General features: G+C 38.7%; 1 protein-coding gene across 4 annotated transcripts in view; it reads left to right on the top strand.

Moving 5' to 3' along the window:
• The window catches only part of VCAN (versican), a 100,398-nt gene that overhangs the window by 48,247 nt on the left and 39,481 nt on the right, over positions 1–12,670 (top strand). The window lies entirely within an intron of this gene.

Consider the following 12,670-nt stretch of genomic DNA (forward strand, 5'->3'; position numbering starts at 1 on the left):
CAGAAATGTATTTCTTATATGCTGTGTGGTAAGAATGATTTCTATGTAAGACTTAATATGAAACTGTTTTATTTCTTTTTAAAAGTCATGATGGCTACAGTCCAGTTCTCTTTTTCACTGTTGTCAAGTCACCAATTTAACTCCAGCTGTCTGTGAAACAAGCATTTTAATTTCACAGCTTCCATTCCATGCATTACTAGTCCTAAACGAAGCACTAGATTATTTTAACATTCCATTGGTCTGTAGCAATTAACAATGCCATGTACAGTGTAGTCAGCTAAAAAATGGTTAAAGCACTCTACTGCCTCCTGTGATTTGGAGGAATGGGCTTTTTTATTTTTTTTTTATTTTTATAGCATATCATAGCATTTTTAAAATCCGTCTTAGGAAATATGTGCTGCAAATTGATGCAATATTTAATTCTGCCACATTTTTTAGCTGATGGTTCTGTACATGTGTATGTAGCTTCAATTCCATGGGTATCCAGAACAGAAACTTCTAAAGAAGCAATGAACTATTGAGGTTGTTGATGAATATGTCTCCATAATGCAAATGTTGAAGGGTCTGCAGTTTTACATGAAAGAATCCTGTCAACTGACTATTATTTAAGATGTCACGGTAAAACATACTTTAAAAGAAAAAGAACTGACAAGCAGTACAAAGCAGAAAATTTCTGTTAGGTTCAATGTTTTATTGTGTTTAATTGTCTTATAGTTGTATAATAATTATTTTATTTTTTTAAAGGAACACAGTAAAAAATTGATTATTTTTTTTTTGGTCTTATATACCTTAACTACATGCATGTCTTTTGAATGGTTGTGTCTCTTTGGTTCTTGGCTATAACCTCCGTGCCTCTGAAGAACTCATCCAGCAGAATTCATAATTTATGGGAGTCTTTTGGATGTTTTTATCAGGTTTGTTCTTGGTAGGGTTCCATTCAAAAAAACAAAAACCAGTAGTGTTTTTTATCCTTGAGATGTGCCATATCCTGTTTGGACAAGTAATATCTTGGCTTGGTATCTTTTTTAACATTTTGCTTATTATCCTATTTTATGTTTACAGGATGCAAATCTGCACAAGTTATAGCAATATTAGCTTGTCTTCTATTTCAGAAAATGATAGTCCTGAAACTTTTGTTTCTGTGGTATATTATCATTATTTTGTCTTTAAATGTTACCAGTGCCTTGAGAGTCTCCATTAAATGATACAAATAATCCAGTAAATCAGAGCAGAAGGGTAATTTCTGAAGACAAGATTTAACCACATATTAAAACCTTTTATACCTGTAGAAATTCACTTAATTTGACTTAATAATGAGTAGCTGGACTAGGTAATAGTGACCTTGTTTTTCCTATTAGATATTTGAGTTATGCTACACTTTATTTCCTACAGGAGGGTGGGTTGTGCTGGGCAGCTGCATGTTCCAGGTGATGGAAAGAAGTAGGATGGTTTGGAAGGGTGTGGATGTAGGATTTCTCTGCATATACATCAGGAAAAGCCTCATTTTACTTTTTTTTTTTTTTCAGAATACTGTGTTTCATTAAATTAGGATTGGGTTCAAAGTGGATTATCTAAAGGACAGAGTGTGCAGATGCTCTTCATAGCTGCTCTCACTCTGCTTTGGGTGATCAGATCTTTAGGATGAATTTTCTTCAGAAATTTTTGAATTTTGCCTTCTCCATCTTCACAAACTTTCAAAGCTGTGCATGCATTTCCCAGGTATAGATGTGCATATGTGTCAGGGTGTTTGTAAGTAGACAAAAACTTACAAATCCTTAAAAATCTGCCTTTAAGAATTATTTAGTCTGTGAGGAGAGAAGAAAGTTGATTGTCTTGAAATATTATTAAATTCTTCATATGGCACCATCTGTGTTCTCTTTATACACAGAGAGCCTCATTATGTGTCTAGTGCAATTTTAAAAAGGAGTTTTCTTCATTTTTTGGTTTTCGGGCCCTGGCACTGGGAATTCCTCCACTTAGCTACCCACAGGCATCCTCTACCTACTTACCCCTAATTCAGTTAGAACTGCCAAAGATTTATGTTCTCTGATGGTTTGGATTGATTTATTTTATTGCTACAGAAATGAAAAACAACATCTGAAAAATCCTGTCAGACCCAGTTTCCCCTCATTGTTCCTTAGTCCATAAACTTTTCTTTGTGCTGAAGAAAATGCGTATAGGGAGTAATGAAGAGGAATGAATTTGGCAAATATTACCAACATATGCCTTTCACTAGGATGTAGTTTAACTTCTTATTCTATCACCCCTTATTTGAGAATTGATCCACTGTCATAAAGAACTACATAAACTGTACCTCTGACTTTTTATTCTGAACTGATCAGGAAGTGTAAATGCAGTTTACATCTTCACATCTCTGATAAAACAAAGGTTTTTCCTCCTTTGACAGGTTTTCAAGGTAACATAGTCTATCATTTTTAGATGAAGTTAATCTGTTAGGGTTATAAACAAAGGCCTTCACTGATTTTCAAGTCAAGAGTGCCAAAAGTGACTCCTAAGAAAGGAGAGCTTGCTTACCAAAGCCCTTCAAGAAATAACAGTTTCAAATTGGAATTATAATAAGAGGTTATATACAGATGGCATTGTCTATAAATGAATGTATTTTCCTTTTTGTGTTTTGCAGAAGTGCTGGAACTATTTATGAGATTATTCTTCCCCCTCATTCTTCACCTCCTTGTTATTCAGCTTTTGCCAGAAGCAACAGTTTAACAGTGAGGCAGGGCTCAGCAGAAATTCAGCACCATGTTTTGTCTCCTATCACTCAATTACAATAAAAACCTTGCTGTTACACAGCTGAATATTGCTCCCTGCAGCTCCATTTGCCATCCACAGCGTGGGCACAATAATATTTAAGCTCTCCATGGAGGTGCCATTAGGCTTTGTTAGGCAGGAGAAGTGTTTTACATTCCACGTGGAGGAGAAAGGCTGTGCTAAATGTGGGAATACTTCAGATTTTGAGATATTTTTAGCAGTTTCCATCAAGCAGGACAGGGAGGCGGTGGTGGTGGAAGCAGGTCTGGCTCAGGTGAGCTCACCTGTGGCCAAGCACAGGTGGAAGGAGAGGTAGGAAAGATTCCTTGTGCCTTTCTCCTCCCTCTCAAACCCTCACCAGACTGGCACCAACTTCTCTGAAGATCTTTGAAGTCTTTGGGCTGGAATGTGCTGTTGATATATGGAATCTGTTATGGATGTATGGAATTTCAGGGGATATTATTCTTCATTATTACTGCAGGCTGAAGCTACACACAAAATGTGTAGAGTTAAATTTAGTTAAATAAAGAGGCAGGGGTATTTTTCTGTCTCATACACACAACCCTCTTAATATGAAGTAGCACAGTTACAGGAAGGTGCTATTAAATATTATGATTTCTAAGACTTTACATTTATTAGACCAGAAGAATGTTCTCCTAGAGGACTTCCTTTCTTATCCTAGAGTTAAATAGCTTTACTTCTAGCTTTTAAAATGCATGCTTCCAGTCAATGAAAGCCCTCACAAAGGAAGTTTTCTTTTAGATTAAAAAAAAAACAAACAAAACAAGGCATGGAAACAGAAGTAATTTGGAGACCTGGTGGAAGGTCAGTCTCAATTTGAATTCTGGAGGACATGTTCTAGGGCTGATAAGAAAGAACACAGAGTTGATAGATAAAACTTTATTTGTGTAGGAATACAGCAGTTTTCATTGAGAAAATGTAAAAACAATCCACACACTCCCATGTGGGCAAACGTGAGTGAGGTGCACAAATTTAATCTGGGTAATAAGACTTGTTTTTGCTGACTGCCCATGGGCAGATCTGTTTCAGTTAATAAGGAAAATACCCTCACACATGAGGAAACATCCCTTTTTATGCTACAAAATGGAATGTTTCAGAATGGAAGGAGCCTGGGACCTTCATCCACTGTAGTGGAACCAGGAGCTTTTCCCTTGGAATCATGAGAGTGAGGAAGCCAAATACCCCAGCAGTGTGAGGTGTTACTACATGCACAGCTCCCCATGGCATCGGATGGGACACAGGATTTTGTCTTTCTCTATGAGGATGCAGAATTTGACACTTTGTGCCCTGTTGTGTCCTCACAGCTCTGATGTTTCCTAGTGGTGAGGGCTGCTGCTGGTGCTGGAAGGTCATGGATTAGCAGCTGGGAAAGAAAAAAAAACCAACAAACTAAACCTGGAGGAACTTTTCAGCTCATAAAGCTTTTATGAGCTGAAAAATGCTTGTGGGGGTGTTGTTTAACAGTGGTTGAGGGGATGCTGGAAACATAACTCCTGTCTGAATCAGAAGTAATTTGCACACCTGTGTTTTTTGGAGACATTTAAAAGTCTTTATTTACTGAATATGTTTCAAAGTGTTTGTTGGACCCTGGGACTCACACCAGCTCTGTCTGGTTTCTTGTCCCCTTTAGCTTTGAAGAGAACAAAATTGCAGGAACTTGTGCTTTGTGGATGTGGAATTTTATGGAAAGAGGTTACAAACCTTTGTGTTTCAACATGTAATTCTCTGACATGCATATTTCTGTCTTAGCAGTGTGAGAGGGCATGTGAAATTTGAATGAAATGCGGGATGGTAATGAGTCATAGTCATAAACCTTAACAAAGGAGGCAGAATAGAGTCTTTTCAGGTCCATCTTAGGCCTTGCCTTAAAATTCATTTAATCTTCTTGTCTTCACAGCTCCTTCTGGAGGGCTGTCAAAGATCGTCATGGCACTGTTTAAGCCTGATTCTAATATCTAGTGTGAATTCCTCCTTGGCCAGTTTATACCCGTGTTTATTCTTGCCAGCATTGTCTTTAGCCTGAATAGATCTTTTTTCTTCCTGACACTTATCCCTTGATACTTTAATTCCTCTGCTCAGTTGCAGAGAATGACCATGTCCCCTTGTTCAGCCCCTGTTTTTGGTAACTCCTGAGGGGGTGTGTGCGTGGGAGAGTGGGAATGTGCTGGTGCTGTGCAGGGAGGGAAGATGCTGGCTCTGCCCCAGGGGCTGGGGGTGTTGTTGGGATGAGCAGAGCAGAGGAGGGACAGGAGCAGCAAGCCTCACACTGCCTCTTCCAGGCGTTGCAAGGGACAGCCTAAAAGTTTGCAGCATCCAGGTTTGCATCTCTCTTCATCTGCACCCACACTGTTCTCCTTTAAGATGTTTTATTAATTCTGGCTGGCAAATAATCTCTCTGGACACCATTATTTGTGGTATACACACATGTGCTATGTGCAATTTTTGGTATGTCTTTTTTGCTAATTCTTGTGTTAGAGAATTCTGGGATTCTAGAGAGAAGGGGAAGAGACTTTGCTTTTTGTGTGCTGAAATATATGCTGCTGAAAGCCATGGTTTCTTTATAGGACCTATTTCAAACCAAGGTTTACTGTAAGGAAAGCTGCTGTCTTGCAGATAGGCTGACCTGAATTAATTCCTGGTGGGATCTTGAAGCAACAGCAAAAGTGGCCTCACATAGGCAGGACAAATTTCCCACCTTATTAAATGCAAAATTTCCTTTTTTTTTTTTTTTTTTTTTTTTTTCCTTAATGGAGGGGTGGGCTTGTCTCCTTATCAATTGTCATGTTCTTAATCTCATTTTCCAGGGAAGCAGGTCTGACTGGAATAATTTTCACATCCTGAATGACCAAACTCTCTGTATTACTCATTTATTCATCAAACCTGCTGTAGAGTTAGTCACATTCTTCCTGTGCCTGGAGTAACTGAAGTGTTAAACACTGAGTAAGGTGGCCAGATCCTGATATCATCTTCCCCAGTGTAATTACACCACAGTAATTCCAATGAGGTGATTGAGAGCAGAACTGTGGTGTGGATGTGGGGTAGTAGGTATCACAATGTCTTCATAACACTTTGCAGATTCTGGGTCATTGTATAATTAGGTGATTATTTTTCTTCAGAACACATTTGAGTTCAATCCAAACTGGTAGATCTGTTGTTTAACTAAACCAGTTGGGAATTTTCTATATTGGAATACTTTTTTTTTTTAAAGTTGGTGATATGGAGGGCTTTTTAAAATAGGTTATACTCTATCTCATATAAATTGTATTTAACACAGAACAGCACTGATACCTTGTATAAAAGCAAAAATAATAACCAAGTAATTTTAATAAATTTAAGCTTTTTTTGTGCACTTCTCCTTTTCTCAGAACTAAGGAAAAACAAAAAAAACCAACCCCACCAGCTCCTTATCCAACAGAGCTGAAACTTGACACTTAGAAATTTCCACAAGAAGCTAAAACTGAATTAAGAAATGGTTTTTAGGCCCACTATTGCTGTCTCTTTCTGAAGAAAGACTTATTATAGAACAATAATTTCTCTTTCCACATTCCTTTCTAGACTTCCATAGATACAAGGAACAGTGCCCTCACATTAAATACTGTTCAGAGGATGCCTACACATTCCCTGCTGTTTTTGCATTGTATCCAAGGAGACGTCTCAGATCTAGACATAGGGATTACACATTTCCAGCTTTCTTATAGCTCTTTGTTTATTCATGAGAGAAATGAAGGAATTTTATTCATAGGTACAATGTAGTTTTTCATACTTCTGTAGTGAAGAACAGGAATCCTTTTAGAGGTTTTATTTACATGTGGAGAAAGCTTTAAGAAGTCTTACTGCAGATATGATGAGCTGTCTTTTACACAGTGATGCAATATGACTTAATTTTTTTTGAGGAAAGTGTTTTTCTGTACCAGCATTTTTTGAATGTGTCCAGATTGCAACTTTTTTAGTATGGAATTTTCAGTGGTCTTTTTTTTGCTCCGTTTAATGAGTGGATTAATCCTTGCTAATCCAGCCAGTCTTTTAAAATCTTCCTCATTTTTTAAAGTGATTAAATGATAAATTTGATCCATAGTATACAAAATACCCACTGGTGTCTTTCAGAATATTTTCCTGCCACAAGGGAGGATGTGTGCAGAGTGGCTGGTGCATATTTTGTGTTGTCTTTAGGAGCACATTGCTGAAGTTATCAATCTTTCTTTATAGAGTAATTTTTCCTTCCAAGCTGGCCAGTTCATTAGGACTTTTCTGACAAGCCTTGTGTTACTGCTTTTCTTAAATGAGGAGAACTCAATATGAAAACTTTTTACTTCCTGAGGAGGAGAAGAGCAGTTGGAATTTTATTCCTGGTCAGGAGTGTCTTCCAGTAGTCCCTGCCTGCCTAGGTATTACCTCTGCTATACTTCATTACCTTTTGGATACCCCTCATTAGCTCAAAGAGTGCACAAGAAATAACAGTTTTTAACTTCCAACCATATTCGCGGATTTTACATGTAGCACCTCATCAAGCAGGAATCTCATAGTTTCAGTGGGAGGTTTTTTGGCATTAGAAAAGGAATTTCCACATATTTGATGTAATTTTTTAGGTTTTTTTGCCAAAATAGCAGCAAGGAATGTGCCTATATGTACACAGAGTAGCACTGAGATTTTTGATTGTATTTCATTGTGGGATTTTTTCCTAAACCATTGCTTTTTTTTCTTGAAAGTGGTGAGCAAAATTATTCTGGGCTTACTTATATATTCACTACTCTGGCTTGTAGTGAGTTTCCAGTCACATGTCTAGTTAAATGCTGTGGACACTTGGTCCAACTGACAGGACCAAGGATTAATCCAAAATGTTCCTCAGACAAGTATTTGTTCACACTTTAGGTGAATTGTTTGACTTATTGAGCTACATATATATATTTTCTTCTCAGTTTCTTCTGACCACATACAGAGCCTGTCAGGTGTGAACTAATTCTGCAGCAATATTACCATGTTAGCAGAGGATGGAATTTGTGGCAGTAGATTATAGCCAAAAATATGTCTCCCTCTGCTGATTTTTAGTGGTGCAGTAACATTACCACAGCAAGGCATCTATTTTTAGCTGCAGTTGGTTTAAAACCTTTGTTCTCAAGCACTGTCCAACAGAAGTGTCTTTTCCAAAAAAACCCCAAGTGTTTCTAAAAACAAATTAATATTTTTCCAGAACAAATGTTCCAGTTTTGCCAGGGGAAAACAGAACAAAGCAGAAAAGAAAACTGATATGAAAAAAGTTACTGAAAGAAAAAAATTATGTGATTCTATGGTTAAACAAACACTCATGTTCTGTAGGCACTGTTTGAAATTGTGTCTGGTAGAGAGACACGTTTGTGTCGCTCCAGCTGCAGCAGAGGGGAGCTTACAGACTTTTGCTGATTTAACTGAGAACCTCTGGTTTATCCCTAGGCTGCTTCAGGTGTTTTATAACCAAAACAATTTTATTAACCCCTGCAGATATTCTTCTTACATTTTACATTACAGTTTTTTTTTTTTTTTCCCCAGAAGTAAAGGATGATAGTGAGAATAATCAATTAAAGTTTTGCAGGATCCACTCTGTATCTTCTGAGTACTATTTGCAAAGTACAAGACTCAAATCTATATGTAAAAATCTTTTTGCCACATATGTCAATATCTATGTATGTAATCACTCTAATTATGCATTCTAAAACTAACTTGCATTTAAGAAGTTATGAAGATACTGCAGTACCTTGAGCTATCACTGCCACTTCTGTAGCAACTCAATTAATTTTGCACATGCAGAAGGTTCCCGGACAAGATGATTTTCCCCAGACAAAATTTTAGTCATATTTCAATGAAGAAAAATGAAACTTAAAATATGTATTTGTTATGGGACAAAATATGGGACTAATAGCTCAAAATAATGCCCCAAAAGAGCAGGGACTGCAGCTACAGAATGTGATTTTTGGATGGTTGCTGCATGACCAGTGGGCCTGTGCAGGCATTAAATTAAAAGCGTGCTTATGAGGTACTTGAAAAAATGCATGAGAAATACTGGGAGATAAAATGCCAGAAAATCATCATGATAAGTGGAATGAACTTCTTCAGATAGCTGTAAAAAGAGCATTTTGGGGTAGAGCAGGTGGGGTAATTGTCATCATAGCTTCAGTTCTTAGAAAAAAAGACTCCCTTCCCTCCTTCCTTCACTCCTTCCCCTTTTTCTACGCCACTGTCTGTTTTAGAGCTTGAACTATAAAATATTTTTGGCTTTATTTTTGCCGCATAAAATTCCTCTCATGGGACAAATCAAGAAAGAAAAATTTAGTGCATGCCTTGTACATAAACCAATCTTTATTACTCCTACAATAATATGATGTCAATCTATTTTTTTTCCCAAACTGCCACATTAAGGAGTCTACTGTAAGTTCTTTTTTTTTTTTTTCTTTAATGCCAAGTGGTTCAGTATTACTGGAAAAAGGAAGAGGGGAAAAAATATTCCTTTCAGCCCTGAACAGGCACAGGTGCAGTCAAAGGGTGGGCATATGCTTTGAGATTCTAAGTGTAGTTTTAAGACTTTTGCCCAAATTTATTTTGTGGGAAGTAAATTTTTGGTTCTTTGTGGAGGGAACACTCTCTCCCCATATTGGTAGGGCCATAACTGGTTATTTCTTGTGCTAGCTGTGTCATGGCAGAAACATTGGAGATTCTCCCAGTTAGCAGGATATAAATGTAACAAAGGGATGGTGGTGAAGTGGGACAGGAAAGCCCAAAATTCATTAATCTCAGTCTTTCCACCTCATGTCATGGAATATCCTGCATGAAATAATGGATGAAGTCATTCTGGTGAGCAGTTGCTCTTTCCCAACCAGCTTTTCCTGCAGAGTTGGACTTCCCTCTACAACACACCCAGACACACCAGCTAAGTCAGATACAGTCTGACTCCTTGCTTTGTTTTGGGTTCCATCTGGAGGAAAATGATTTATTGCACGGCAGTTGTTTGGGTTTGGGTTGTTTAGCCCTGCAGAGCTTTAGAATTGTCTTCTCTGTAGGCAGTGAGAGAAATGTTGTCATTGGAAGGATGCTCACGCCCAGGACTGCTCAGAAGGAGGCACCACAGGCTGGAGTCGTGTTTTGTTAGTGACATATTGGAGCAGAAAGGAAGTGGGAATGACTCTCCTCAGAATGTTGCATGACAAATATCCAGGCATTATCCAGGGAGCTGTACCCTGCCCGTGCTGGGGCTCAGCCTCGACACGGCAAAGCTGCCATTTTTAACAACTTGACATTTCACTCAGTCTGCTTCTTTTTAACAAATTTATTGTCGGGTGGGGGAGAAGAACAAAGGAAACACCAGGAATTGCCAGAGGGCTCCGTGATATGCTTTTATAATAAGACAGTTCCTTTCTTTCTGACATGGTTTCTGCATCATCCTGTCTGCTACTTTGGAGTTTGGCGGGGCTGAGTGAGCCCAGAGCCCTCTGCAGAGCAGATGTCCACCTAAGTGACATCCACTTTCCGCAGGTGCCCCTGGCTATGGCCAGCAGCTCCAGCCCAGAGTCCTGTCTGTAAAAAGGCTGCAGGGCAGGAACATGCCAGAAAGTGATATTCATGAATTTCACATGAAAACCCCCAAATATGGTAAAGCAGATGGACTGGATAAGTGAATTTCAGTAGGCAAGACTGACCACCCACCTTGAATTACTTTCAACTCCTACCCAGCCAGCTGTGCAGAAGTCACTCCTTACAATTACTTTCTTCCAGAAGTTTACCTGAATAGCTGAGACTTCTATGCAAGCTAAAATTGCATATATTTGTGTAATAATCTCTTTTGACTCTCAGAGCTATAACAAAACATAAATTTTGATAAAATTTAGAAGGTTAAAAAAAAAAAAGCCAAACAATCCAAGTCTCAAATTATTGAAACCTGCTCTACATCCTTAAGGATTTTTAAAGGGAGCCAAAGTTAACAAAATTTTAGAAATATATATGTCCAGCTGGGAAACATTTTAAAGTAAACTAAATAAAACCTTTTGTTTATTTAGAGTGAACAGTAATAAAGACCTGGATTTTATTATATCTCGTCATGTATACTACTCATGTTAACGTGAGGTAGAAGGATTAAAAGCATCAAAAAATTAATTATTTCAGAACTTTTTTGATTTTTAAATTTTTTTTGGCTTAGGTGTGTATAATAGTAGCCGTATTTCTTTAATGCCTTAGACCAGCTCCTTGGAAGTATTCCTACCTTTTTCTGAAGTGGAGAAGGGGTATGCCTGGAGCACTCTTGCACTTTGACCATGCTTAGGTGGGATAATGATACTACAAGATGGCACAAGTTAGTGGAATTGCATACTCCAAAGGCTGACACATGGAATTTTGGTTCACCAGGAAATATCTGTATTTCAAAATATTTATTTTTTTAAAAATTAAATTAAAAGAATAATATACATTGAAAAAAAAAGCCAACAAAACCAAACCTCTTCTATGAAGCAAATCAGCCCAAATGATGTTATGAGACTGATTTATTTCTGTAAAATGGAATGGTTTTGCTCCAATTTGAATATAATATCTTAAGGTAAAAGAACATCCTACTTTTTTGTATTGGGGACAGCTTTTCAAATCCCTTTTCTATTTCCTCACCATGCTTTTAAAACAGAATATATTTAATGAAACTGACACAATCCTGTGGAATTGGTTGAGGTTTTGGATTTTTTTTCTTTGCTGTAAGAGCTTCAGCAAGCCATGGTCATAAAGCTGCTCAAATCCACGCAGACTGCAGTTCAGATTCCTGGCAGAGCTGAGGTTTAGGGCAGTCAGTGTTTGACATAAAGGTGGTTTAAGTCTTTCCTCATCCTAGAGCCTCTCCCAAACCTGGGTGTGAGGCTTCACTGGTTTTACAGAGGGTTTGAACCATCTCCACTCTCTCCTGCTTTGAGGACTCCTTGTGTTTTCCAGGTGAAGCAGAGTGTGGATTTTAGCTGTCCATGGGCTTTCTCTAATGGGTAACGTTTGTGATCTCACCATGTGCATCCCAAAAATGTGCAGGGGTTTTGAAACAGCTCATTAAAGCCAGACGTGTTTTATCAATGTCTTCATAGAACCACAGAAAACTGAATGGATTGGGTTGGGACAGAGTTAAATCCCACCCAGTGCCACCCCAGCCATGGCAGGGACCCTCCCACTGTCCAGCTGCTCCAGCCCCAGTGTCCAGCCTGGCCTTGGGCACTGCCAGGGATCCAGGGGCAGCCACAGCTGCTCTGGGAATCCCATCCCAGCCCTGCCCACCCTGCCAGGGAACAATTCCTCATTCCCAATGTCCCACCCAGCCCTGCCCTGGGGCAGTGGAGCCATTCCCTGTCTCCTGTCCCTCCATCCCTTGTCCATTGTCTCTCTCCATCTTCCCTGGAGCCGCCCTGAGCTCAGCCCAAAGCTTCTCCTGGCCGGGTGAGCGATGGCAGCTGTGCCAGCCTTTGCTGCCAGCAGAGCTGCTGCATCCCCTGCTCACCCTGGAGCCTCCTCTGGGCCGGCTCCAACAATAACTAATAATATTTTAATCTTGATAAAACTATTGAAGCCAACCCCCAAAAAGTTATGCTTATCCAGTGCAGGAAATAATTTGACTAACGCAGACTCTTTTGATTTTTCATGCAAACCTGTCTTGTGGTTATGGGTTCTTGGTGGTGAACATTAAAGATTTTCAGTTAGTGTTACATTCTGCAGTGGACTACTTTCAAAACAAAGAGTCCAAAATGGTTTAGACTGCTAACTAAAATATATTTTTTTAATTTCCTATTTAGCTGTATTCTTGTCAAAATATAGGGCCTGATTTAAAGCCCACAGAATATGTTATGTAAATCTCATGGCTACTGTACTGTACTACTGCTCAGAAAAATCTGAGCAT

The sequence above is a fragment of the Lonchura striata genome, chromosome Z (assembly GCF_050655825.1).
Source record: "Lonchura striata isolate lonStrDom1 chromosome Z, ASM5065582v1, whole genome shotgun sequence".
Taxonomy (NCBI): domain Eukaryota; kingdom Metazoa; phylum Chordata; class Aves; order Passeriformes; family Estrildidae; genus Lonchura; species Lonchura striata.